This window comes from Hipposideros armiger, unplaced genomic scaffold (assembly GCF_001890085.2).
Source record: "Hipposideros armiger isolate ML-2016 unplaced genomic scaffold, ASM189008v1 scaffold_61, whole genome shotgun sequence".
Classification (NCBI taxonomy): Eukaryota; Metazoa; Chordata; class Mammalia; order Chiroptera; family Hipposideridae; genus Hipposideros; species Hipposideros armiger.
In genome coordinates, this window is record NW_017731411.1 from 3993355 (window position 1) to 4019873 (window position 26519).

Below are 26519 nucleotides of genomic sequence, written 5' to 3' on the forward strand. Positions count from 1 at the left end.
GGAGGGAGGAGGGAGGAGGGAGGAAGAAGAAGAAGAAGAGCCATCTCAGTCCACATCTAAACTCCTCTCTTAAGCTCTGGCAACAAATCTGACAATCTTTTGGACAGTGCACCTGAAAAATGTTCAACCATTTTTCAAAGACTGATGAGTTGTATGCTCTGAGGCAGAATTCTCAGGGTTGCTTCATTTCACACCATTTTAATTCTCCTAGAACCTTCTGAACCTGATCAAATCATTCCCAAATGAATGGAACCAGAGACCTTTTCCCATCTGGACCCCTCTTGTTTACCATATAGCTTCTCTTAGCTCCCTTCACTCTTTTTCCCCATTATTTTCCCCAGAGTAAGATTTCTGTCTTGTACCCATCCATCAGCCTGATTCTTCTCTTCAAATTCCACCTTCTTTCAGAATCCAAAATACACAGAAATGAAATTACTAATGTCCCACTCACTTGAACCAGGAGGAGAAGCCTAAAGGTAGGGAAAGTGCTGCGATGAGAGGCCTGCAGTGGTCTCCAGGATGGACGAGAGGGTGAGAGCAGGTGCTAAAGAGAATGCTCCAGTCAGGCTGAATGCTAGCTTTGCACCCTGCTGCCCACTCTCCATGTCTTAGGACATTCTTCAAAATCACACGCCCCTCACCCCCAGCCTGAACCAGTCTTCTTAGTATTCTCCAAATCTTCTGGAGGCTGCCCCTCTCCCTTGCTCTGTGCAGCCCTGCCCCCTGGGATGGACTCCGAAAGGTTCATCCCCAGAACTAGCTGTCCCCCCGCAGTGCTCAGCTGCTCTGGTCTTGCTCTCTGTCCACTTTAAGGAAAGTCTCCTGCCAGAAGGAGAGCAGGTGCCCCTAGGCCCACTCCTAGCTTTCTGCAGACTTTCACTCAATCTGCTTCCCTCCACTTCTACAACCCTCCCCTCACCCCTCACCCTGGCTGTCTGACATAGGGAACCAGTCAATTAAATAAACACTGTCGTGACTAAGAGTGGTCACACTAACCCACTCTGAACCTGGCAAAGCATTGCTACATGCTTTATGATGGTGTCTCATCAAATCTTCACTGTAACCCTATGAGGTAAGTGTCATCGCCCCAATTTACAAAAGGGGAAACTACATTCGGCTCAGGGAGGTTAAGCAACTTGCTCAAATCACAGAGTATGATAAAGCCAGGATTGATAGCCAGCTTCCACCAGCTTTAAATACCAGGAATGGATATAGCCTCTCCGAACCATCTTGGCTCCCGTGGGAAAGCACAAGGGCTTCTGGATCCCATGCTCCTGGTCCAAATCCAGCTGCACTGTTGGCTGTGTGAACTTCGGCATACTTTTTGAACACTGTAATTTTCAACCTCTTTGCCCAATAAAATGGAGTTATTAATGCCTAGTTTACAAAACTGTGAAGGAAGGAAGGAGAACATGGACATCGGGGGCCAGGCAGTCAACAAATGTTAGCTCCTTTCCCAGCAAACACTGTTAATTGTGTTCAGTGGAGGGCTGCTCTGCTTTATTAACTCAACAATACGCAGTGATGGGTGATTAAATCAATGTTCAGTGGAAGGACATGCCAGATTTAAGGAAAGTGCTCTTCCTGTACACAGAGCAGCTATTTTCATTTGGGAACGTGAAAGAGGGAAAGTAGAGGGGAAAATAAACACTGAGAATAGACACCTTACAGTCATTAGAATCCGCACCAGCTTTAATACATCCTAGCTGCTGAAAGATAAACACAGATGTGAATGCTGGATGAATAATACTCTCCTACTGGATGTGAATTAGTAACAGAAAATAAATGGATGGGCTCTGGCCAAGTCCAAAACAATGAAAAAGTAAAGGTTTTGATGATTAATTCCCTGGTTTCTGAAAATCTTCCTAAACCATCTCAAAGGATCAAACTGATCAAGAAATTACAGTTAGGGCCGGCCGAGTGGCGCGTTGGTTAAGAACTGGCTTGGGATGCCAGAGGGCCCCGGTTTGGATCCCACATATGAGGGCCAGTGACACTGCCCTCTGCAACTAAGATGCTGAACAACAGCTCAACCTGGAGCTGGGCTGCTGTGGGTCGCTGGCGACGGCATAGGCTGCAGTCCCCTGCTGCGGTGGGCTGCCATAAGCTACCATGTGTAGCTGATAGCCAGCGTGAGCGGCCAGCAGCTGCAGTGAGCGGCTGTTCAGAGACCGGAGACTGATCTGCCTCACCCGGGAAGAGTGCAATGATGGTGCCAGCTTGGGCCAGTGAAGCAACGTCCTCCACAACTAGACTGAAGAACAAAACGACAGCAACTTGTCTGTTCCCCTTCCCCAGATTCCCTAGCACTGTTCCCCTCCCCCCAACTCTCCAATAAAATCTTTAAAAAAAAAAAAAAGAAATTACAGTTAAATCTAGGAACCGACTCTCACAGGGGTGGGGAGAGGGTCTTTCCAAGGGTCTTTAAATTTTCAAATATTTTGTTTCTTTCCTCTCCAGAATAGTATAAGACTTACATTTAAACTGTAACTCATAAATTGTATGGCATAAAGTAGAAAAGAAAGAAGAGAGGGAGGGAAGGAGGAGAGAGGGAACAGCTATTCTAGGAATACTATGAGGTACTTGGGCTCTGGGGAGTCGGAGCCCATGCAGAGGTCTACTGTTCCCCTGGAACAGGTTACTTTGCTACTTAATCGCTGCCTTTGGAGCCTGCGTTGCTTTAGGGCCTTAGCTTTATTATCCCTTTAAGGCAAGAAAACAGAAAGGAGGGCCAGTCAAATGGCGCGTTGGTTAAGAGCTGGCTTGGGACGCCAGAGGGCCCCGGTTCGGATCCCACATATGAGGACCAGTGACACTGCCCTCTACAGCTAACATGCTGAACAACAGCTCAACCTGGAGTCGCTGGCAACGGCGTAGGCTGCAGCCACTGCTGCAGTGTGTTGCCATGGGCTACCGTGTGTAGCCAGCAGCCAGCGTGAGCGGCCAGCAGCCACTGTCAGCAGCTGTCCAGAAGCTGGCGACTGATCTGCCTCGCCCAGGAAGAGCGCAATGATGGTGCCAACTTGGACCAGTGAAGCAACGTCCTCCACAACTAGACTGAAGAACAGAAGGACAGCAACTTGTCTGTTCCCCTCCCCCAAATTCTCCAGCACTGCTCCCATCCCCCAATTCCCCAATAAAAATCTTTTTAAAAAAACAGAAAGGCAACTGGGAAACCCTTCTGGACTATCACAAAATTATAATGAGTCCTTGTAAGTGGGAGAGGGCACTGAAGTCTCGACTACAAGCACAATAAGCGGAAACCTAAAGCATTCAAGTCAGAGAACTAACAAAATAAGAATGTTCACATAGTTCAATTACCAGGGGACTCGGCAGGAAATAGAATGTAAGTGAGCAACATGTTGAAAATATCTAGCTAGAGCTTTTTAGAACATGTGCCTAGTTTGCTCTTGACCTCTTCCACAGTAGCGGTTCTAAGCTGGGGCTGGGCGAGTGGACGATTCTGCCCCAAGGGGACATTTGGCAATGTGTGGAGATGTTCTGGTTATCACAACTGTACTGAGGGTGCTACTGGGTAGAGCCAGAGATGCTGCTGGGCATCCAACGACCCAAAGGGCAGTCCCACAACAAAGAAGCATCTGGACTAAAATGTCAGTAGCCGAGGTTGAGAAACTCAGTTCTACAGGAAGAGCAAGAGTCCTGGTTTATTGGTTCTTCGACCCACACCTGGTTCATTTCCTAACACTGAAATGTTAATGCTGTAAGTCTGATTTAGGAGCAGCCGAGGGAATCCCAGGCTTCAGCTGGAGGCCACAGGAAACATTTCAAAGCTTATTATTTCCTGTGGTCTCAAGATGAAAAATCATCCCAAATGCCTTAGATTCCTTCCTGGTAAATAAGGAAAAGGACAGATTTCCACACAGCACCAGAAGAAAAACAGCAAACTAAAATTCATGTATCCCATCAGAAATCATTTAAAGAAAACAAGAACCAAGAAGTGATAAAACAAAAACTAAATGGAAAAGAACATCTGTACATCACTAACCACACCATCTCAAACCTGTAAACTTTGAAAATGGAATAAGAACTTGCAGAAACTGTGAAACGCTGCCACAAGGCAGAGATCCATAACAAATAGGGTGTAAGCTGGAATAAGAACCAGTGGAGGAGTCAGGTCACTAAATATGAAATGTAGACCCTAGAGAGAGGCTCTTATCTGGAAGCTATATTGAGGTTACACACTCAGAATCACTGCCCCAGGCCATCATTCTGTCTCCAAAGCTGAACCAACAAGCCAGCATCCCACAGAGCTGGATGGCCAATAATCAGTGGTTATTTCCTTACCTATAATGTGGCTTCACATCAAAGAATCAAAAGTGAATGAGCCAAGGCAGTAGAAAAGGGGATGGAAATAAAATACTTCAAGAGCTTTTTCTATAGGAATAGTTTGAAAAGACCTATTGAAGAGTAACTAAGAATAAAAACTTTAGTGTAGTGCCAAGACCATTCAGTGGGGAAGGACAGTCTTTTCAACAAATGGTGCTATGAAAACTGGATATCCACATGCAAAAGAATAAAGTTGGACCCTTACTTTATACAATAGATAAAAATTAACTCAAAGTGGATCAAAGCCCTAAACCTAAGAGCTAAAACTATAAAACTCTTAGAAGAAAACACAGGGGAAAAGCTTCATGACTTTGGATTTAACAATGAATTCTTAGATGTGACACCAAAATCACAGGCCACACAAAATAAATAAATAAATAAATAAATAAATAAATAAATTGGACATCAAAATTAAAAACTTTTGTGAATCAAAGGGCACAAACAACAAGAGTGAAAAGAAAACTCACAGAATGGGAGAAAATATTTGCAAAGGGGTTTGCTGTGGACCTAATTGTATCTCCGGCTCCCCGCCCTCCTCACCCCCCATTCATATGTTGAAGCCCTAATCCTCAATGTGATTGTATTTGGACATGGGCTTTTAGGAAGTAAATTAAAGTTAAATGAAGTCATAAGGGTGGGTCCTAATCCGAAGAGGCCCTGGAAGAGAAAGAGAGATCTTTCTCCTGTGTACACACCAAGGAAAGCCCATGTGAGCACATAGCGAGAAGGCAGCCACCTACAAGCCAGGGAGAGAGCCCCCACCAGGAACCATATCAGCCAGCACCCTGATCTTGGACTTCCCAGCCTCTAGAACTATGAGAAATAAATTTCTATTGTTTAAGCTACTCAATATATAATATTTTGTTAAAATAGTCTAACTGAGCAGATGAAGTAGGATTAATATCCAGAATATATTTTAAAAACTCCTATAACTCAACAACAAAAACAAATCTGATATAAAAATGGACAAAAAACTTAGACATTTATTTTAAGAAGATATACAAATGGCCAATAAGTACATGAAAAAAATGCTCAACATCATTAATTAGTAGGGAAATGCAAATCAAACCCACAATGAGATACCACATCACATCCATTATGATGGCTTCTATAAAAAAAACCAGAAAATAAGTGCTGGTGAGGATGTGGAGAAATTGGAACCCTTGTGTAATGCTGCTGGGAATGTAAAATGGTGCAGCCACTATGGAAAACAGTATGAAAATGTTCTTCAAAATATCAAAAATCAAATTACCATATGGTCCAACAATTCCACCTCTGGGTATATTCCCAAATAATCGAAAGTGGGGTCTCAAAGAGATACCTGTATACCCATGTTCATAGCAGCATTATTCACAATAGCCATAGAGTGGAAGCAATCCAAGTGCCCACTGATGGATGAATAGTTAAACAAAATGTGGTCTCTATACCCAGTGGAATATTATTCAGCCTTAGAAAGGAAGGAAATTCTGACACATGCCACAACATGGATGAACCTTGAGGACATTATGTTAAGTGAAATAAACTGGTCAGGGAAAGACAAATACTATATGATTCTACTTATATAAGGTACCTAAGTTCATAGAGACAGAAAGTAGAATGGTGATTGACTGGTGCTGGGGGGAGAAGAGAATTGGGAGTTATTGTTTAATAGGTACAGAATTTCAGTTTTGTAAGATGAAAAAAGCTCTGCGGAAGGATGGTACAGAACAATGTGAATGTACTTAATTGTACACTTAAAATTGTGTTTAAGATGGTAAATTTTATATTCTGTGTATTTTACCATAATTTTTTAAAGTGTGACAAGAAAAACAAAACAAAAACTATAAGGTAGGATGGTTCAGGAGGCTTTCCTATCTTTTCAGGCAGAAGCATCTTGAGCCATAATATTCAGTCCCAGTTCTTGGCCCCTGTACATGCTCCTGCCTGTCTGGGACATCAGCTATGAAACTGAGGAGAACTCAGAAAGGAACCATTTACAAGCATGGGAGCAGGGTTTGGAGAAACAGTCTGGAAGGTACAGAACCCCCAGGCTAGGACCTAGGACCGTTATCACCCCTAGGCCTTCAGAGGTCAAGGGAGGAAGCAGGTGGAAACAAGAGAGAGCTGGAACGAGAGACAGAGCTATGGTCTTCAGTAGAGGAAGTGCCACCAATTTATGGAGACTCAGTCGGGTGGGAACTGGGGAAAGAAAGGCCTTAGACTCATTCTTGCCCTTCCACCAATCTGCATCTCATTGGCTCACAGGGATGCCCACTGAGGTGGTGTCTAGGAGCTAGTGGAGAGAGATGGAGGGAGGACGTGGAGGGGCAAACAGAGGAAGCTCAGGACACCTGCCTGGCCCCCTTGGTCAGCTACCTTCAACGCCACCTTCCGAAGGGGACTCAAGAGTCTCCCCACCCTGGAAACTTCCCCCCGTCTAGGAGGGCTTCATAAGAGCTCCCAAACTTGTCTGTGGATGTACCTGCTGCACCGCTGGCCTGTGGATCCTTCCGAGGGGGCAGCCTCCAGGCATCTGCCTGTGTGCCCAGCACTGTGCCCAGCACAGACCCTTACTTCCCATTTCTATTTTTGCCATGGCCTATCTCTCACTCTCCCAGACTTGAAACCTCAGGGGCATCTTGGGCTCCTCCCTAGAGCTCCCGTTTCTCAAATCCACCGTTGCCCAGACTGGGAACTCAGACTCTAACAATGTTTCCTGCCAGAGCCTGGCCTTTCTCTCCAGCAAAGACCTGGTGGCAGCTGTCACTTTTCCATTTCGGAAGTTCCTCCTGGAGCTCATGCCTTCCCTGATTCCTGATATACTTCCAAGTTCATTTGGGATTGGTCACTCCCTGCCCAAGACCTCTTGTTTTAACTTATTTTTAAGCTAACATTTATCACTACTGACTACAAGCCAGGTACCAGGTCCAGTGATTTCCAGAGATGGTTTTCTTTAATGCTCCCAAATGCCCATGAAGCAGTTGTCATCACGCCTTACAACCGGTGACACTAACACTAAGGGTTTGCTAATTTTTCTCACAGGGACCACTTCAGGGGAACACCCAAGCCTGAGCCCAATGCTCCTCTCCCTGCTCCACATGAAAGGGCTGCCCAGCTGACCTTGGCCACACCACGCTGATCACCTTCCCTGTAGTGTATAGCCAAGCCTGATTCTTCACTCAGCCTCACCTTGGGGCGCCCAGGACCCTCCTCTGAAACCTTCCACCATGAATGTTCTGTCCCCTCCTTTGAGGACAGTCAAGGCTTTCTGATATCCCACCTCTAAACCTCCAGAAAGCTTGTGAGCTCTCTGGTACATCTATGTCCCCCGCTGTCCCCTGTCTGCCACCGGCAGAGCCACTCCGGCTTCCCACCTGGAGCGGCAACATCCAGACCGTCTCTCTGCCTCTCCTCTTGCCCCATTTGCCCACTGCAATTAATGCCCACTCGACAGTCAGGGTTGTTTTTGAAAACACAAATCATAAAAAATTGCTAGGATGGTAAATTTTGTTATATGTTTTTTTACAATTAAAATATTTTTAATTATTAATATTTAAAAACACAAATCAGGGCCGGCCGAGTGGCGCGATGGTTAAGAACTGGCTTGGGACGCCAGAGGGCCACGGTTCGGATCCCACATATGAGGGCCAGTGACACTTCCCTCCACAGCTAAGATGCTGAACAACAGCTCAACCTGGAGCTGGGCTGCTGTGAGTTGCCAGCGACGGTGTAGGCTGCAGCCCCTGTGGCAGTGGGTTGCCATGAGCTACCGTGTGTAGCCAGCAGCCAGCGTGAGCGGCCGTCCAGAAGCCAGCGACTGATCTGCCTCACCCGGGAAGAGCGCAATGATGGTGCCAACTTGGGCCAGTGAAGCAACGTCCTCCACAACTAGACTGAAGAACAAAAGGACAGCAACTTGTCTGTTCCCCTTTCCCCAATTCCTCAGCACTGTTCCCATCCCCCCAATTCCCCAATAAAAATCTTTAAAAAAAATAAATAACAGATATTATATAAAAAAAAACAAAAAAACACAAATCAGATCATGTAACTCCCTAAGTATAAACCTCTGATGGCTTCTCACTGCATTTAGAATGACAATCCAAATTCTGTCATGACTCCCCAAGTCCTAGGCTATTGGGCCCCAACCACCTACCTCAGTTGCAAAGCTCCCTCCTGCTTGCTACGCTGCTTCCAGCTGCTTGACTATGCCCAGTTAGTCCCCAAAGAAGAGCTTTACTTCTGGAATGTTCCCCCAGCTCTTCACACAGTGGACTCCTTTCCCCTCAGTTGGTTTCTGCTCAGGAGTACATCCTCTGAGGCCTTTTCTTTTCACTCTCTAGAGTAGCTAGCTCTCCCACCCCACCCACAGCCCCTGTTCATTTCTTCAGAGACTTTATCACCAATCTAAGGCTATTAGCATCATTGATGACCTACCATTGAATACTGGTAGATAATCTTTCACCACCAGGGAAGCTCTGTGTCAGCAGAGCCTTACCTCTCTTGTTCATCATGGTATTCCTGGCACTTACACTGCCTGGCATATAGTAAGTGTTCAATCAATATTACATAATGAAGATTTTGATTCTGCCTTTCATTGAAGAAATGTGTACAGGTATCTCCCTGCCCCTCCCTCGTTAGTCAGGCACACAGGCCCCAGCATGGGGCCCTGAAAATGAGAGGCATTCACTAAGTAGGTGCTGAATTAATGGGTGAATACAAAATGGAACTACAAAGTAATGACAATCCTTTTCCTGTAAGACATAAAATGTCTCTAAACAATTGCATAAAACAAAAAGTCCCAAAATTGCTTTCAGGATGACAGCATTGATATAGATACTGAGTCTTCCAGCATTATTACCTTCAAATAATATTCATGTTGATGTATAAGCATTAGGGTTATAAAAATTAATCTCATTTACTTATAAAATACATGAGAAAGAGTTCCTAAAATTACTAAACACCAAATTTCTAAAATCCTCTACTGCTTTATCTCATTTCCTGAATTCACTGCTGAAGGATGGCTTTTTAATTTTTTGGTATACATCCTAGTTTGACAGAATAGTAAATAATACTTTACATTTTTATGGTTTAAAATTTCAAACACCTTAATTGAAACACAATAATAAATAAATTTGTGTTAGATGCTTTGAAAAGTAATAGCTGATGATAACCACAGATTTAGGGACCCAATAATTTAAAGTATCCAGTCTAAGTACATCATCTTTTACCCAACGTTTCTGTTTCTTTCTTCCTAACTGGGGCTGCTAAGTCAGGTGGGACAAGGGGCAAAGCCCTGTGATGTCAGTGGCACAGCTTCCAAGGCAACAGGCAGGCCAGTTCTGACTCATTATGTTCTATTTCCTCCAGGAACAATGCAAGAACTGCAGGGCACGCTGCCCCACCCACCCAGAAAAACCCCAATATCCTCCACCAACACGCTGCAGCGCACTGTGAGATCCAGGGGGGGAAGGGACAAGTCCTCTCCCCCAGCACCGCTGAGCAGAGATGCAAAAGGGGACCTCCCATGACAAGAGCTCCTGTCCCTGGTGCAGAGTGGGGTTCCCTCATCACCCCCACTGCCTCCCCTTGCTCACTATACTTTAGCCATATACTTTGGCCTTCCGGTTAAAGATAAATATAAGCAAGGAAGAAGTACCAGCTCTGCAAACTCAGGAGAGAGAGCCTCCATGTAGCATACAACCTCCACGTGCTGCGCAAAGCACATCACAAATGGGACTCAACAAGAGAAACCACAGAGGGTCATCTCACAAGTCTCCTTGCTGAGAAAGTGGCTTAACAACTCAAGAGCTGTGGGAAGAATCCCACCAACACCCCCACTTACAATTCAGAGGCAAGAGCACTGGCATCAACTCGTCTACACCATCACAGTCCATCACCATAGTAACAAGCTCTCCAGCCAGCGTTGTGCTGTGAGTTACATGATGGGACTTCCTCAAATGGCCTGTTTCCCCATCAGTATTTTAATCATGACTACTTAATTTCTCTTCCTCCTGAAAGACACGTGCTCACTCCCTCCCTGGTTCCTCACCACTCATCTGCATCTCACATCAGAGATAGGGTGTCCTCAGGATGCCAAAGGAGTGGTCACCTGACAAATGCCAGGCTGTCTGGACTAGTTTCTGATAGCATGTATGTGTGTGGGGTGTGGGAACAACCAATTTAATAACCAAAGTAAATTTTCAGCTTGGCAAAACATAGAATTTATATATGGAAAAAAACAAGACTGGACTCTGGTTCCTTTCTTGCTCTCAGTCAAAGATGGTGGTCTTCTCTGTTATGGTACCTTCTGAGGCCTATGCCTTCTGACAGACTCACAAAGGACACCTGCCAGGTAGAAGTGGATTGTCTATGACAGTCATCCGAAAAGGGAGCCCTAAGTCATGAAGCTTGAAGTCTTCAGAGTAGCAGGGTCTCAACTGGATCCCAACGACAATGAGTGCTGCAGCCCAGGTGTGTTGGGAGGCCAGCTGGGAAGGGCCCTGGCAGTCTGCCCTTCTGAGGAACTGAAGAGCCTCCTGGGAGAGCTCTGATTGTTAGGTGCTGTAAGGGGTGCTGTGTAAGGGGACGAGGGAGGCAGGCAGGAATTGGGCCATCAACACAATACTGAATGAGCTCTTTCCTCAAGAAATTCAAAGGTCCCCCACTCTATCCATTGTGTCTTTGGGGACATATCAGAGACTTGGCTCTCTGGCATGTCCCAGTTACAAAGAAACCATGGCGGTGGTGGAGGAGTAGCAGTGTGCCAGGCTACTGTGGTCCGAGGAGCTGTGGAAAAGTGTCTGCAGCATGGTGGGCAGGGAGGCCTTGGGTGTAGTGGACAGCCACCCTGGAAAGTGCCCTGGTGGGGGAAGGGGAGGGGCAGAAGACAGAGGCCATATAGCAGTTGAGCCTGTTAGCGTCTGTGTTGACTCCTGGGACCACCAGGAAGAAAGGAGGGGAAGATAGAACTTCCCTGAAGCTTCTGCAAGCACAGAGGGCTCAGGGTCCTAAACTCACACCTGCATTGTCCCCTGGTTGCCCCAGTGTCACGGTGGACACCCTGCTGAGTAACTGGCAAACCCCATCCCTTTGCACAGGCTGTGAGAATCTGTCATTGCTCTGAATTTCCTTATTGTTACCGGATTAAGTTAAATCACTGAATGCAGCTGATTTCTTTTTTGTTTTTGCATTCCTGAAATATTCTTTTCTAACCCACAGGCTTTAGCGATTTTCCTGTAGTGCCAGCTGGCTAATGAAAGAAACTGCTGTGCTTTGCAGGGTTAATTTATTCGGTGCCTGGAACATGCTCTATCTTTCCCCAGCATACAATGCTTCTAGTATTGTGTTTTAAATATACACAATAGCTGCAAATATGAGGGATAATGTTGCAGGCTGCTCCTGGGATTACCTCGTCGTCATTATGCGTCCCTTGCATGGTCCCTGGGAGTAAATCCACAAGGAACAGCAACACAGCAACAGCTCTGTGATCTGTGCCTAGGGTGGGAGTGGGAGACAATAAGGAACAGCACTGTGGCTGCCCCCTAAGGATGGGCTCTTTGTGATACAAACGCATCTGACTGATTTTCTATGACAAAAGACAGTCCCCTTATCCCTCAAAGAACACAGCATGAGCCATGTCATAAATAAAGCCACCCCCACCTTCTCTTTGTTTCAGGGTAGGGCACACAGCATGCTTTGCCCACTCTTGCCCCATGCTTTGCACTCCAACCCCAGCACCTCTATCCTCTAATAGTCTCCAGGGCTCTCCAGGGCCACTCAACCCCCAGAACAAAGGGCTTCCCACCCCTGATTCTTACTTTCAACCTGACTCCCACCGTCCTGTAAAACTCAGTTCCTAGCCCCCGTGTGCAGAGGACAGCCCAGACCCTCTACCACAATGAGCGTCCACAGCACCCCTTACACCAGCCTAACATTTTGTTGATGTGTTTGTCTGCCACTCCCACACCCCAGCCCAGATGATCCTTGAGCAAAGCACTCTCTCATACTTCTGTGGTTCCACAGCCCTGGGCCCAGTGTCTGGTCCATAAGAAATGTTAGTCGAGGTGGATCATAGACCTAAACATGAAACTTACAGAACTAGAAAACTGCTAGGAGAAAACCTTTGTGATATTGAGTTAGGCAAAGATTTCTTAGATACAACACCAAAAGCATGATCCATAAAATAAATTTATTTTAAAATAACTGATAGGGCCGGCCGAGTGGCGCGATGGTTGGGAGCTCGCTTGGGATGCCAGAGGGCCCCGATTTGGATCCCACATATGGGGGCCAGTGACACTGCCCTCTGCAGCTGGGATGCTGAACAACAGCTCAACCTGGAGCTGGGCAGCCGTGAGTCGCTGGCGACGGCAGAGGCTGCAGCCCCGGTGGCAGTGGGTTGCCGTGGGTTGCCATGGGCTGCCGTGTGCAGCCGGCAGCCAGCGTGGGCGGCCGGCGGCTGCAGTGAGCGGCCGTCCGGGGGCCAGCGACTGATCTGCCTCGCCAGAGAAGAGCGCGATGGTGGTGCCAACTTGGGCCAGTGAGGCGGCGTCCTCCACAACTAGACTGAAGAACAAAACGACAGCAATTTGTCTGTTCCCCTTCCCCCAATTCCCCAATAAAAATCTTAAAAAAATAATAATAATAAAATAAAATAAAATAACTGATAAATTGGACTTCATCAAAATTTAAAACTTCTAGTCTTCAAAAGACATTTTCAAGAAAAGAAAAGACAAGCCACAGGCTGGAAGGGAAGCATCCGCAAAACACAAAACTGATATAAGTACTTGATTCCTGGATTTATAAAGAACTCACAAAACTCAACAATGAAAAAATACACATCTCAATAGAAAACGGTCAAAGATTTAAACAAATACTTCGACAAAGAAGTTATTCAGATGGCAAGTAAGCCCTTGAAAAGATGCTCGGCATCATTCGTCATTATGAAAATGCAAATTAAAACCACATGAGATATTACTACACACTTATTAGAATGGGTAGAAAAGAAAACAGTGTCAAGTGCTGACAAGGATATGGAGCCCCTGAACCCTCATTCCCTACTGATAGAAATGCAAAATGGTACAGCTGCTCTGCAAAACGTGTAGCATTTCTTATAAAATTAAACATGCACTCACCATATAATCCAATAATCCCACTCCTCAGTATTTATCCAAGAGAAGTGAAAATTTGCATTCAACCAAATGTCTGTAATGCGAATGTTCATAACAGCTTAATTCACAGGCTTGGTTCATAACCGCAAAAACTGAAAATAGCCTAATTGTCCTTCAACAGAGAGGGGATAAACAACCTGGTGTGTCCATACTGTGAAATACTACTAAGTATTTCAGTAAAAAAGGATGAACTGCTGGTACATGCAAAAAATGTTTATAGATGAATTTTAAATGCATTGTGCTAACTGAAAGGAGCCCAACTCAAAAGGCTACCTACTATATGATTCCATTTATGTGACATTCTGGAAAAGGCAACACTATAGGGACAGTGTTGAAAACAGAAAACAGATCAATGGTTACCAGGTCCTGGGAGTGAGGAGGGGCTGTGGTATAATAAGAAATATATTTGGTCTTTGTCCATGGTTCCTGGTGCAGAGCTCCTAAATGGAATTCGGAATATCACTTGGAATTTCTTGAGTGATAGGAGTGACTTTTGTCATTCATAAGGAGCCCCTTTTGAGAATACCTGAGTTTTGGCTAATGAGTTGACTTAGGGTAGGGCAACTAGATAGCCTCTGGATGGGACTGGTCACCAAAAAGACCAAGGGATTAGAGGGTTGGCACTTTCAGCCGCTACCCACTGACTTCTGGGAAGGGGAAAGAGAGGGCTTCAAATTAAATATTAATAAAAAGCCTTTAACAACAAGATCTGATGTGCTTCTGGATAGGTGAACACATCCATGTGCCAGGAGGGTGACACGCCCCAGCTCCACAGGGACAGAAGCTCCTGCGCTCAGGACCCTTCTGGACCTCGCCGTATGTACCTCTCCATCTGGCTGCTCATCTGTATCCTTTATAATACCCTTTATAATAAATTGGTAAATGTTTCTCTGAGGAGCAAATTAATCAAACCCAAGGAGGGAGTCATGGGAACATCCAATATATAGCCAGTTGATCAGAAGCACAGGTGACAATCTGGACTTATAATTGGTGTCTGAAGTGAGGACAATGTTGTGAGACTAAGCCCTTAACCTATGGGGTCTGATGCTAGCTCCAGGTAGATAGTATCATAATTAAGTTAATTTCTTGGTGGTGTTGGAAAATACACATCAGAGGGGCTGACTATAACAAGGTGTGAGGAATTTGGGGGTGACAGAACTGTTGTTAAGTCTTGTGGTGGTGAGCGCACATAAGACATATTCACTCAGCTCAGGTGGGCCGAGTGAATGTAATCTCTCCTTGCTCCAGCCCGAGCCCACCTTTCCAACCCCCTTTCCTCTTCCCCTTTATTCTCTCCATGCTCCAGTCAAGCTGGGCTTCCATGGCCCCAGCAGCAAAGGACTTGCCCCTTCCATGCCATTCTTCTTGTTTTCCCCATGTTCCCTCTGCCTGGACTGCCTTTCCCACACCCACTTCCCTTATGCATGAATCTCATCCATCCTTCCAGTCCCAGATCACATATTACTTCTTCCCTGTAATCTTATCTGACTGCCATCTCCCACACACACAAAAAGCTGGAAATTGTCTGGTGTGTCTCTAAATTCCAAACCTTTTATCTATGCGTCTCTTACATTTATTGCCTTATCTTGTATGACTGTGTATGTAAATATCACATCTCTCTAGCTGTAAGCCCAAATCTGATTCACTTCTGCATGTATGCAGTGTCTACATCAATCAATGCCTTGCTTGTGGTAACTGCTCAGAAATTTTCTGTTGGGTGAATTAATAAAAAAGTAAGTGGCCAGAGTGACTGACAGCAGGAAAAGTTGGAGTGGCCAGCATGTAGATAGAAAGATGTCACCCAGGAGTTTGGACTAGGTGGTCTCTTAGTGATAAGCAAATAGATCCAGGGAGCTTATAACTCCACAGCTATTGTTCTCATGGTAAAGATCTAGAGCAGCAGTTCCCCAACCTGGCTGATCAAAATTACCTGCAACGCTGATTAAAAACACACATGCCTGGGGTTCACTCCTGAGAATCCTGATTCAGTACATCAAGGGTGTGTCCTGCTTCAAAATTTTTAATAAGCTCCCATAGTGACTCTGAGCAGCCAAGCTTGGGACTTACTTTCTTAAATGTCCAGAAGGCCATCCACAGGTAGCTGATACACATGCACACGCACACACACACACGCGCGCGTGCGCGCGCGCGTGGATCATCAAATTGTAATACACCCATACCTGGCAAAATACTACATAGTATATGGTTCCATGGATATGAAATTCTAGAAGAGGCAAAAATAATGCAGAGTGACAGAGGCTGGCTGATGAGCCCGGGGTCAGAGGTGGAGGGTGGTGGTATCTGAGAAAGAAACTTTCTGTAAAGGGACACAAAGGGAACTTTTTGGGGTGATGGAAATGTTCAATATCTTGATTTTAGTGGCATTTCTGTACATATATACATTTAGCAAAAGTCACTGAATGGCACATTCAAAATGAGGCATTCATTGAGACTCAGAATCTAGGAAACTAATGATCCCATCTCTGTCCTTCACCCGCTCTATATCTAGCTGGTCACCAAGTCCTGTCATTGATTCCAAAATCACTCCCAGATCTTCCTCCATTCTTATTTCCAGTGCTTCACATCATACTGTAATCAGAATTACCACTTGTTTCCCTACTTACAGTTAGAGCCACAGCCACAGTATGCCACCACGCTGCTAGTAGGCTTTCTAAAACACATACCCACTCATGTCCCTGCCCTGCTTAAAAACCTTCCTCCCCCAGCCCCCTTTTCAGGATGAAGACCCAGTTCCATAAGCCAGGCTTCTCATGACTCACAGCCCCACTTCTTACCCCTCTCTCTGATACCCACTGCAGAGACTGCTCCTACTCCGGACTGTTTGCTCTCTGAAAGCACCACGGTTCCTCATAATTCCAGGCCTTCACACATGCTACCCTCTGACTGCAGCATTCTCCCCACTCCCTGAGCCCATTAACTCCTAGTCATCATTCCAGGCTAAGCTGAAGCATTCCTAACCCAGTAAGCTTTCTGCTCGCTCCAGTCCAGTACTGGATTGGATGCCCTTCCTCTGAATGTTGCATCTGTAATGCTGCATTGCGGTGGCTTTAACTGGTTTGTCTGTCTCTCACCTAAGCATCCAGGATGGGTACCATTGTTTCTGCCTCTGGATGTTTAGCATCAAGCAGATCCTTGACACACAGAAGGTGTTCAATAAGTGTTTCTGGGAGTTTCAGATGAATACCAAAGGACAGAGTGTTAGTCCACTAACGAGCTCTGATTCATGAAAAGAGGGAGATGCTTAAGGATAAAGGATAAAGGATAAAGTGGGCTGGCAGGACCAGGCGTTCCCCAGGCAGGCTCTGCGGGGAACAACTAGAGTCAGGGGGCACTGCACATCCTTAACTGTGCACATGAGCAATGGGGCACCAAACATTTGTTAATTTAAAAGTTCTACAAGTAATGTTAACGTGAGAAACTCAGGACCATGCATCATGGCTCTCTGACCAGAGCAACAAACAAATAATGGGATCCTAATGACCAGAAGAGCAATATACCATTGACTGTACATGCAGGCTGCACTGCTAATCCACCCGAACCTTCTTCCAACCTTGGCTAACCCACCCCACAGCGTTCCTTTTATTATTATTTTTTAAAGATTTTATTGGGGAATTGGGATAGGGGAACAGCGTTGGGGAATCGGGGAAGGGGAAAAGACAAGTTGCTGTTCTTTTGTTCTTCAGTCTAGTTGTGGAGGACTTGGCTTCACTGGCCCATGTTGGTATTATCATTGCGCTCTTCCAGGCTGAGGCAGTCGGCCGCCGGCCATTGGACGGCCACTCACAGTGGCTCATGGCAGCTCACGCCAGCTGCCGGCCAGCCCCACTGCAGCCTACGCAGTCACCAGGGATTCATGGCAGTCCAGCTCCAGGTTGAGCTGTTGTTCACCATCTTAGCTGTAGAGGGCACAGCGTCATTGGCCCTCATGTGGGATCCAAACCGGCACCCTGCTGCTCAGAGCTGGCGTCCCAAACCAACTCTTAACCAACATGCTACTCGGACAGCATTCCTTTTAAAACATAGATCAGATCCTGTCACACCTTTGCTCAAAATCTTCCAGTGAGTCCCCATAGCCAATAAAATCCAAGCCTCTCCACCCACCTGGTTCACACATACTACCTGTGCGCCTCCATGACTCCAGCCTAGCCATTCCCTGCCCTTCACTGCCCTGGGCATAGGAAAGTCAGGCCCAAAAGGAATCACAGGGATTTGCTCGTTCATACAGTCCAATAGCTGAGGACTGTTTCATTTACCTGTTCACTCAACAGGCTCTCCTGAGGCACCTGCTGTGTCTTGGGCACTGTGAAGGCGCCACATACAGGAATGAGCAAACACAACCCCCACTCACCTGGGGTTCATGGTCCAGCATAGGCAACAATCAAATAGTCCTGAAAATACAAGATTTCAACTGGGAAAAAAACTACCAAAAAGAGTCACACAGAGCGATTAGAGCTTGTCCTTGGGGAAGTATGATCAAGTCAGGAGGGAAAAGCCTGAGGAGGTTCCAGGAGGAGAAGACATTCCCAGGATTGTGGGCATTAACCAGATGAAAGGGGGAGAACATCGACAGGCAGAGGTGACAGAAAGGCAGGGGAATGAGATACTGTGGCAGGAGGCAGGGAAGGAAGCCTGAGGGACCCCTACAGCTGCAGGGATGAGGGCAAGGGGGATCTCATGATACCAGGTGTGTGCAGGAGCACATGGGGTGCCCTTGTGGACCGCCGCTCATTGCCCTGAGCCTGTCAGGTGTCCCCCTCCCCGGGAGATGCCCAGTTGTCAGCAGCCCACGCCATTCACAAAAGCTGCTGTACCATTTCCCAGTGCTCAGGCTCCTCCCACGCAGCCAAGTCTCCCAAAGAACATAGGTTATGCCAGAACTCTGGAAACCCTTCCTTTACTGGTGCTCAGACCTCATCCATGGGACCCACCACAAATCCTGACAGACAGTGTGTACCAGAGAGGTTCTCAAGCCCCCAGGCTCAATAAATACTTTTATTTACAACCCAGACCTTCACCCTAGGCTCTCATCCTTTATCTACCTACTGCATAAACCCCTCCCCAACTCCTCTGTTGACTCCCCAAGGGGCCACTCATTAGGCCACTTCCTTCAGGGACGCGAGCCTCTCATTACTGCAGCACCAGGTGTTGCTCCAAAGGCTGTCTCCCTGGCTTCCATGTGTTCCCAGCTTACCTCGCTCTTGTGATTGTACAAAATAAATAAGCGCTCTCTGGTCTCCACTTATTTCATGTCTTTTTTGCAGCATCCTCCCTGAATTCACTGACAAGAGAGTCATTTTCTACTGGTTAAATGTCTAAACCTAATGCATTTCCTTCCACAAGTAGCATCCCTTTGTGATCAGGGCAACCCTGTAGGCCTTACAGACCATGCATATTACAGAGGTCTGCCTTAATGATTACTTTTTAACTTTTAAATTTAGCATTGTTTCATTTTCATTGTCTCATTTACAGTAAGTCCCAAAGTTTCCTTTTAAAATATGTTAATAATGTAAGGAACTTTAACGAGTGATGGTAGTTGGCTATGAAAAGAACTGTGAAAAGAGGAAGTAAATGTCTAAAATCTGGGAAACAGTAGTCCCAGTGAAAAGAATGAAGAAATGGCAGTAGAAGTGGAAAGAAGGGGAAGAAATTCGAGAGGTTGGAGTGATGGAATCAGCATGAGGTTCCAAGTGATGGGATGTGGCCAAGGGGGCGGGGCTTCAAAGAGGAAGCTGATGTCCCACCCATGCTTTTCTCAGAATAGCCTCCCTTGGGCGGCCCTCTCCTGAGCACCCATCCACAGGAACTTGCCTATTTAATCTCCACCACAGCACCTAGTTGGCAGCTTCATAGGAACGCCCACAATCAATCCTTTAATGTGTCTGCTGCTCCCACAGGATGGCAGATTCTCTCTCCTGCGCACTCTTGTCTCCCAGGGCCTAGTGTGCTGCCTGGCTAGAACCAAGTTCTAGATGTCCGCTGGGTGAATAACTGCGTGCATGGCTATTTTGAACACAGGGTGATGGCTTTCTAAAACAGAGATAAGGAATACATCTGAAAAGGAAAGTGAAGAGCACAGTGAGTCTGGGATAGGGTCTACAAGCCATGCATGGGGGATGGCCTACATGCAGCATGAAAATAGGGACGGGAGCTGTTTAGAGGTCAGTGCTCATCAATGAAGCAGCTTTTCCTCTATGCCTCGCAGACTTAGTTTTCTCAACAAAGTCCTTGTTTCTTTTCCTAAAATGGAAGTTAAAACCTGTAAGAAATGTTAAAACACTATCCTCCAAATGCTCACTCTTCCTAAAATTTATCATGTACTTTCCCAACCCTGAGCCTCTACACCTAGCATTTTCTTACCTCTGGGCCTGGAAAAATGTCTATTTATTTATTTATACAAGTAATAGACAAATACAGACTCATAAAAAATTCAAGCACAGAAGTATATCTAGCAAAAGGTGTAAGAGAGAGATGTGGTACATATGTACAATGGAATATTCCTCGACCATAAAAAAGGATGAAATTTTAGCATTTGCAACAAGGATGGACCTAGAGGGTATTGTGCTAAGTGAAATAAATCAAAGAGAGAAAGACAAATACCATATGATTCCACTTATATGTGGAATCTAACAAGACAAAATAAACGAACAAGCAAGACAGAAGCAAACTCAAATAGATGTAGAGAACAAATTGATGGTTACCAGATGGGAGGGGTGCTGGGAGACGGGATGAAAAAGGTGAAGGGATTAAGAAGTACAAATTGGTAGTTACAAAATAGTCATAAGGATGTAAAGTACAGCATAGGGAATAATGTCAATAATATTGTAGTAACTATATATAGTGCCAGATAGGTACTAGACTAGTCGGGGGATCACTGTGTAAATTATATATATATATATATCCACCATGCTGTACACATGAAACTAATATAAAATAATACTGAATGTCAGCTGTAATTGAAAAATAAAGTTAAAAAATTTTTTTTTAAAAAGGTGAAAGAGACCTTGCCCTAATTCTACTTCCTTTTCCAGAGGTAACATAGTAAACAGCTTGATATTACATACCTAGTACTTTTAAAAAATGAATTTTTATATACATACAAATAAAGATATATAGTTTAGGTTTCTTAATATAAATAATGAAAAATTTTAATGTAATAAATTATATGCTTACTTGAAAACATGTACAGTATTTTTCTAAGACACATGAAAGGTATGTTTTACATTTTGGTAGATTTTGTAAAATTGCCATACAAAAGCTTTACAAATTCTTTTCCCTATTTGTGATTGCCAATGCCCAGCTCCACATGTTCTCTTTGACACTGGAGGCTGTTTATGTTTTCATTTTTTGCCGGTCTGCTTCAGGGAAAATGATATTTCATTAGTATTTGAATTTACATTTCCACAATACTTACTGAGGTTAAATATTATATGTTTACTGGCCATCTACATTTCTTCTGTTTATAAAAATAAATATAAATTGCCTGTTTATAACTTGCTTTTGCCCATTTTTCCTTTGTGTGTTTGTCTTTTTTTTAGTTGATTTGTGGGAATTCTTCTTTTATAATGGATAGTAGTCCTCTGCAGTATGTGTGTTGCTTATATTTCTGTTTGTCACTTACCTGTCTTTCAATGTACCAAGTTTTTTAATGTATACAGTGTCAAATGTGTCATTCTTTCTCTGTCTCCCAAGATTACATGGAAGGTTGTCTTAGGCCATAAATGGAAAGAATGACACATTTGACTTTATATGAAAAACATATAATGTACATTTATGTATATAAAACACACATGCATATATACACATCAAATACTCTCTATACATATCTATATATGTCAAGTACTTTTTAAGTGTTTTGTTTTAAATTTAGATTTTATTTCTTCACCCCAACAACCCATGGAGCAGACACTATTACTATCCCCACTTTACAAATAATAAGACTAAGGGACACATAAGTTAAGACAGCAATCTGCCTTCAAAGAGCAATATGCTCTTAAGCGAAACTTTATTTACATATTTTAAAACAACAAAAATTAATACAGTATGATAATGGCACAGAAATAGTTAGCTCCTATAAATAAAACAGATAATCCAGAAATATCATTTATCATATAAAACAACAAAGCTATAAAATATTAGAGAACAAAGATTGCTCATAAATGATGTTGGAAAAACTGTTTAGCATTATTTTTTAAGTCGGTTTAAATCCACGTTTCACATTGTCCTCCAGAGTAAAAACTAGAAGGAAAAATCCCTTAAAAGAGGATAATTTGGGGCCGGCCGAGTGGCGCGATGGTTAAGAACTGGCTTGGGATGCCAGAGGGCCCCGGTTCGGATCCCACATATGAGGGCCAGTGACACTGCCCTCTACAGCTAAGATGCTGAACAACAGCTCAACCTGGAGCTGGGCTGCTGGGAGTTGCCGGCAACGGCGTAGGCTGCAGCCCCTGTGGCAGTGGGTTGCCATGGGCTACCATGTGTAGCCAGCAGCCAGCGTGAGCGGCCGTCCAGAAGCCGGCGACTGATCTGCCTCGCCCAGGAAGAGCGCAATGATGGTGCCAACTTGGGCCAGTGAAGCAATGTCCTCCACAACTAGACTGAAGAACAAAAGGACAGCAACTTGTCTGTTCCCCTTCCCCCAATTCCCCAGCACTGTTCCCATCCCCCCAGTTCCCCAATAAAAATCTTAAAAAAAAAAGAGGATAATTTATATCTCTAAAGTGAGAAGAATTAGGAAAAAAAGGACATATTTGGATATGTAAAAACGTTAAATGGCTGCATGCTTCTAAAAAACTTATTTTAAAATGTATACTATAGTCTGGGAAAAATAAGGCAAATAAATCTTATTTAAAGACCTATATAACTTAGCAAAAAATTTAAAAAGACATTAAGATCCTAACAAATGAGCAAAAGAGGAAGTACTACTTGTAAACAAATGTGTGGAAAAAATGTTCAGCCTAGCTACTGTATATTTAAAAAAAACCAAAATTACAGAAAAGGGCTTCTGTTTTGCCTATTTTATTTTATGACACTGTCATTGGTGGAATGGATAAAATTAAGCTGGTACTCTCACACAGAGTGTTGATAGAAAGCAATTTAGCAACATGTACTAAGCACCATTAAAATATTCATGTCCCTTTTACTCAGTAATCCCATGTTTGAGACTCTATTCTACAGATAAAATCCAAAAACATGGGAAAAATTATATGGATAAGATAGTTACTGAAGTATTATTTATAATAGCAAAGAAACTCAAAACAACAACAAAACCAAACCCCAAAAAGAAAAACAACCCAATTTTCAAGAACATGGAATAGTTAAGTAATTTATGGAACGACTTACTAGAACATTATGCACCCTTAAAAATAATTGTGAAAGATATAATATAAATAACCTTATGTTATAATATGTAGTTATGTAGACAGAAAGAAATATAGAAATTTTAAGTTGTTTTAGGGCCTGGGATTGAGTCACTATTTTCTCTAATTTCTAAATTTACTCTGGATTTTAAAACCCCAAGTTCCAATCCCAGCTGTATCATTCCACCCACCAGTCAGTCTGACCTTGACCAAGTTACATCACCTTTCTATGCCTCAGTTTCCTCACCTATAAAGTGCAGACCACCTCATGGGACTATTGTGAGAGCCAAATGAGATAATGCTTGTGAAAAACTTGACTGCTGTACCTGCCACACAGTAAGCACTCAAAACTGCTACTTTTATCATTAAAAACATTTGACGTGTTTATAAAATAAAATTGAAATGAGGGTAACAGATACTTCACATGGAGTGAGTTTTTTTTCAACTGCACTTAGTATGGTTAAACTTGACTTCCTCTATTTTTGTGGGTTTCTCCTGCTAAGAACAGACAACAGTTACGTGTAAACTCACTTGGCAAAGGAAAGGTTAAAGGAAGTGAAATGGCTACTCTAAACTAGAACCATGTGAAAATATAGTCTATGAAGCTGATTGTAAAGAAACAAATGGAGCCATATTAGTGAGGACTGAAATAGATGCAGCAAATGCATGTCATTACCTTTGTGTTCTAATTGGGGGGTGGGGGAGTCACATTTCTCAAGTAAACTTAAAATATTGACTTCCTAAATTAGGGAGCTAAATATTTTATTCTAAGAAGAAATTAACTCAGTGGAAAAAGGAAATAAAACCCCAAAGCTTAATTTCTAGAAAATAAAGTGGGTGAAGAGATATTTCAAAGTAGTCTGAGCCCCTTACAGGGGTGGGGGGTGGGGGGACGACAAAATACTGCCTTAACAGAAACCATATAATGAGTAACTTCCTAGAAAAGCCTCTATCTTTGTCATATCTTTGAAATTCAGCCATCAAGGCCTCATAAGCACAATGTTTGGCCCAGATATTGAGCACTGGGACATTATCAGGCCTTCTGCAAGATGGGAAGTGAACTCCAAAGTGCTGATCTTTGAGGGGAGAAAGCTCTAGAACCTTCCAGGGGGCTAAGAACCAGTCCAGTGGGCAGTTCTCTCCACAGGACTTTAGACTTCCCACATTTGGTGAAGAGAATGCACAAAAACAGCCCTATTCACCTTGGTTGTGAAAAGCAGATCTCCACAATGCTAGTAATTAGTACCCATAGAGAGGATTTCTTTTCCAAAAACTTTACATATTTAACTTGAAGTTAGCATTAATGATCTACTTTGCAAGATGAAAAAAAAAAAATAACAGGTAGTAAAAACAAAGTATTTTATCAAGATGTCAAAAGATAAGTTTCAAATTCATTTTTAGCCCCCCAAACATGTATGTAGTATTAGCTTATTCAGTCCATAAAGCACAAATGAATGTATTAATAATAATGTCTTAGTCCTATCAAGATTCACTGGGTACATTTGACAGTATACCTAAAGCCAGAACCTCTTCCCCCAGATAGAGCTTTTCTTCTAAAATTTTTCCATCCTCGTCTTAAATAATAACCAACTATGTACTTACTGCAAAGCCTTTTGCTTCTCGTGCTTCTCGGGAGCTGCTGACCTCAATCAGCAAGTCAGCTGCACTATTCTGGGGTTTGGTGCTGGCCAGGGAGGAAAACCACAAAGGGCCGAGGCAGTGAGCATTTGGGCAATGCTTCACTCAGGAAGCAGGCGGGCTCTGCTCTCTAGGGCCTTCTGACAGCCTCTCCTCCCACCCACCTCCCCCCCCTCTCTCTCACACACACACTGCAAAATCATTTCTATCCTACTGGCTCCTGAATACTTAATGTGTATCTCTCTAAAACATAAAGATTTAAGATGTATGCTGACTAGTTTCTTGCTGATTGTTTCCTGAGATAACAAACAGAAAAAAGATAAAAAGGCCAGTCTGCCCTGAAGCCTCAGGGCCCCTTGCTTGCCATGGCCTGTGAGTTGTAGAATGTTCTAGGTGGGATGGGGAAGCCAGGTAACATTCAGGAAGCATTTCAACACAGGCAGTTCTGATAAGCCAACTCAAGAGATCTTGGAGGTCAGGCATTGGATCGCCAATGCTCTGGTAATTAGTTGTGATTTCTTTTTCATTCTAAATAAATATTTTTATACCTAATTTTGAATTCTGAGAGCTCCAAAATTATATGAGCACTCTCACAAAACCTGGGGTCCATGTCCCCTGCCACTACATGTGACCTACAAGCCCCAGTGACCACGAGATCTCCTGTGACAGGTAGCAAACATGCTGCACAGAAGAAAAAATGGAAGAAATTTTGTGCAGGTAAACAAGCTACATGTGCTATATCCACGCTCACCAAAAACTGGCGTTATCAGGACTAGGCTGATCTTAGTCATGGCCATAAGTTGGATTTTAATTGCGATTTTACTGGATAATAGATGTGAAAAGCAGACAAGTAGCTCTTACACCGCAGAGAGCTCTTAGCAGACAGTGTGAGTTTGCAGAGCCTCAGTGACACTGAATCCCTGGTGTTCACTGTAGTTCCATCCCCCATATGCATACTGCCATTCTAGTCACAGACCGTAGTAAGGAGCTGTCCTCACACAGCTTAGTGCCGGCCTTCCCCTGCCAGGGTGTTATTACAACTGTGGCCCCATGGCCCCCTAGCAAATGCTACCACCTTTGGTGGCCCTCCCTCTTTGCCTTAAAGAAAGCTGAGTCATACGCCTGGGACTTGTTCTCAATGAGGAATATCCACCCTCTTGGGGGTCAGGGGTATTCAGGGACTTAATTTATCTGAGTGTTCCTCTAGAGTGTGGCACCATGGCACAGACAGTGGAGCTTGGCGTGATCGGGACTCTGCAAGTGACAGAACTCCAACTCAAATTTGCTTAAGCAAAATAGTAAAACCTATTGACTTGACTAACTGGAAAGTCTAGGGTTGAATTCAAGCTGGCTTTAAGCCAGCTAGACCTAGAGGTTCAAATGTCACTGGGAATCTGTTTTTCATTATCTCTCGGCTCTGCTTCCCTAAATTCATTTCATTCAAACACAGAGTCTCTTGGGATAGGAAAGTCTTTCCCAGGAGCATTCTGGGATTAGAGGTATTTTGAATTCAAGATCTCAGAAAAAGGGAGACACTCCCCAGAAAAGCCCAGAGTGATACACTGCCCAACCCAGCAACCAAGGAGAAGGACCTGGGTGATTGGCATCCCACTAGTTATAAGAGGAACAGTTCCCAAAAGCAAAAAAATGCTGGACAGACAAAAAAGTACAAGCTAGTAACCCGCTACTGCCTTGGATTATTAAGCCTTTCATGCAATCATGTCTTACTTCTCCAAATGGACTATAAATCTATTAATAGAAGCATATATACAAAATGTTAACAGTGGTTATTTCTGGAATTGTGAGTCATTTATTTTTTATTTTTTATTTATTTATTTTTTGGGGGAATTGGGGGGATGGGAACAGTGCTGGGGAATTGGGGGAAGGGGAACAGACAAGTTGCTATCCTTTAGTTCTTCAGTCTAGTTGTGGAGGACATTGCTTCACTGGCCCAAGTTGGCACCATCATTGCGCTCTCCCTGGGCGAGGCAGATCAGTCGCCGGCTTCTGG

The 26519-nt window shown here is 44.1% G+C and overlaps 1 protein-coding gene across 7 annotated transcripts in view; it reads right to left on the reverse strand.

Moving 5' to 3' along the window:
* Nucleotides 1-26519, reverse strand: part of SPECC1 (sperm antigen with calponin homology and coiled-coil domains 1) — a 276466-nt gene that overhangs the window by 199285 nt on the left and 50662 nt on the right. Inside the window, exon 1 of one of the 7 annotated variants that reach the window (XM_019641536.1) lies at nucleotides 24473-24586. The exons of 5 other annotated variants lie outside the window; for them this stretch is intronic. The gene's annotated coding sequence lies outside the window, so the exon portion shown is untranslated. Of the gene's footprint in view, nucleotides 1-10168; nucleotides 10188-24472; nucleotides 24587-26519 lie in introns of those variants that run through there. One more of the 7 variants, XM_019641538.1, reaches the window with a different exon arrangement.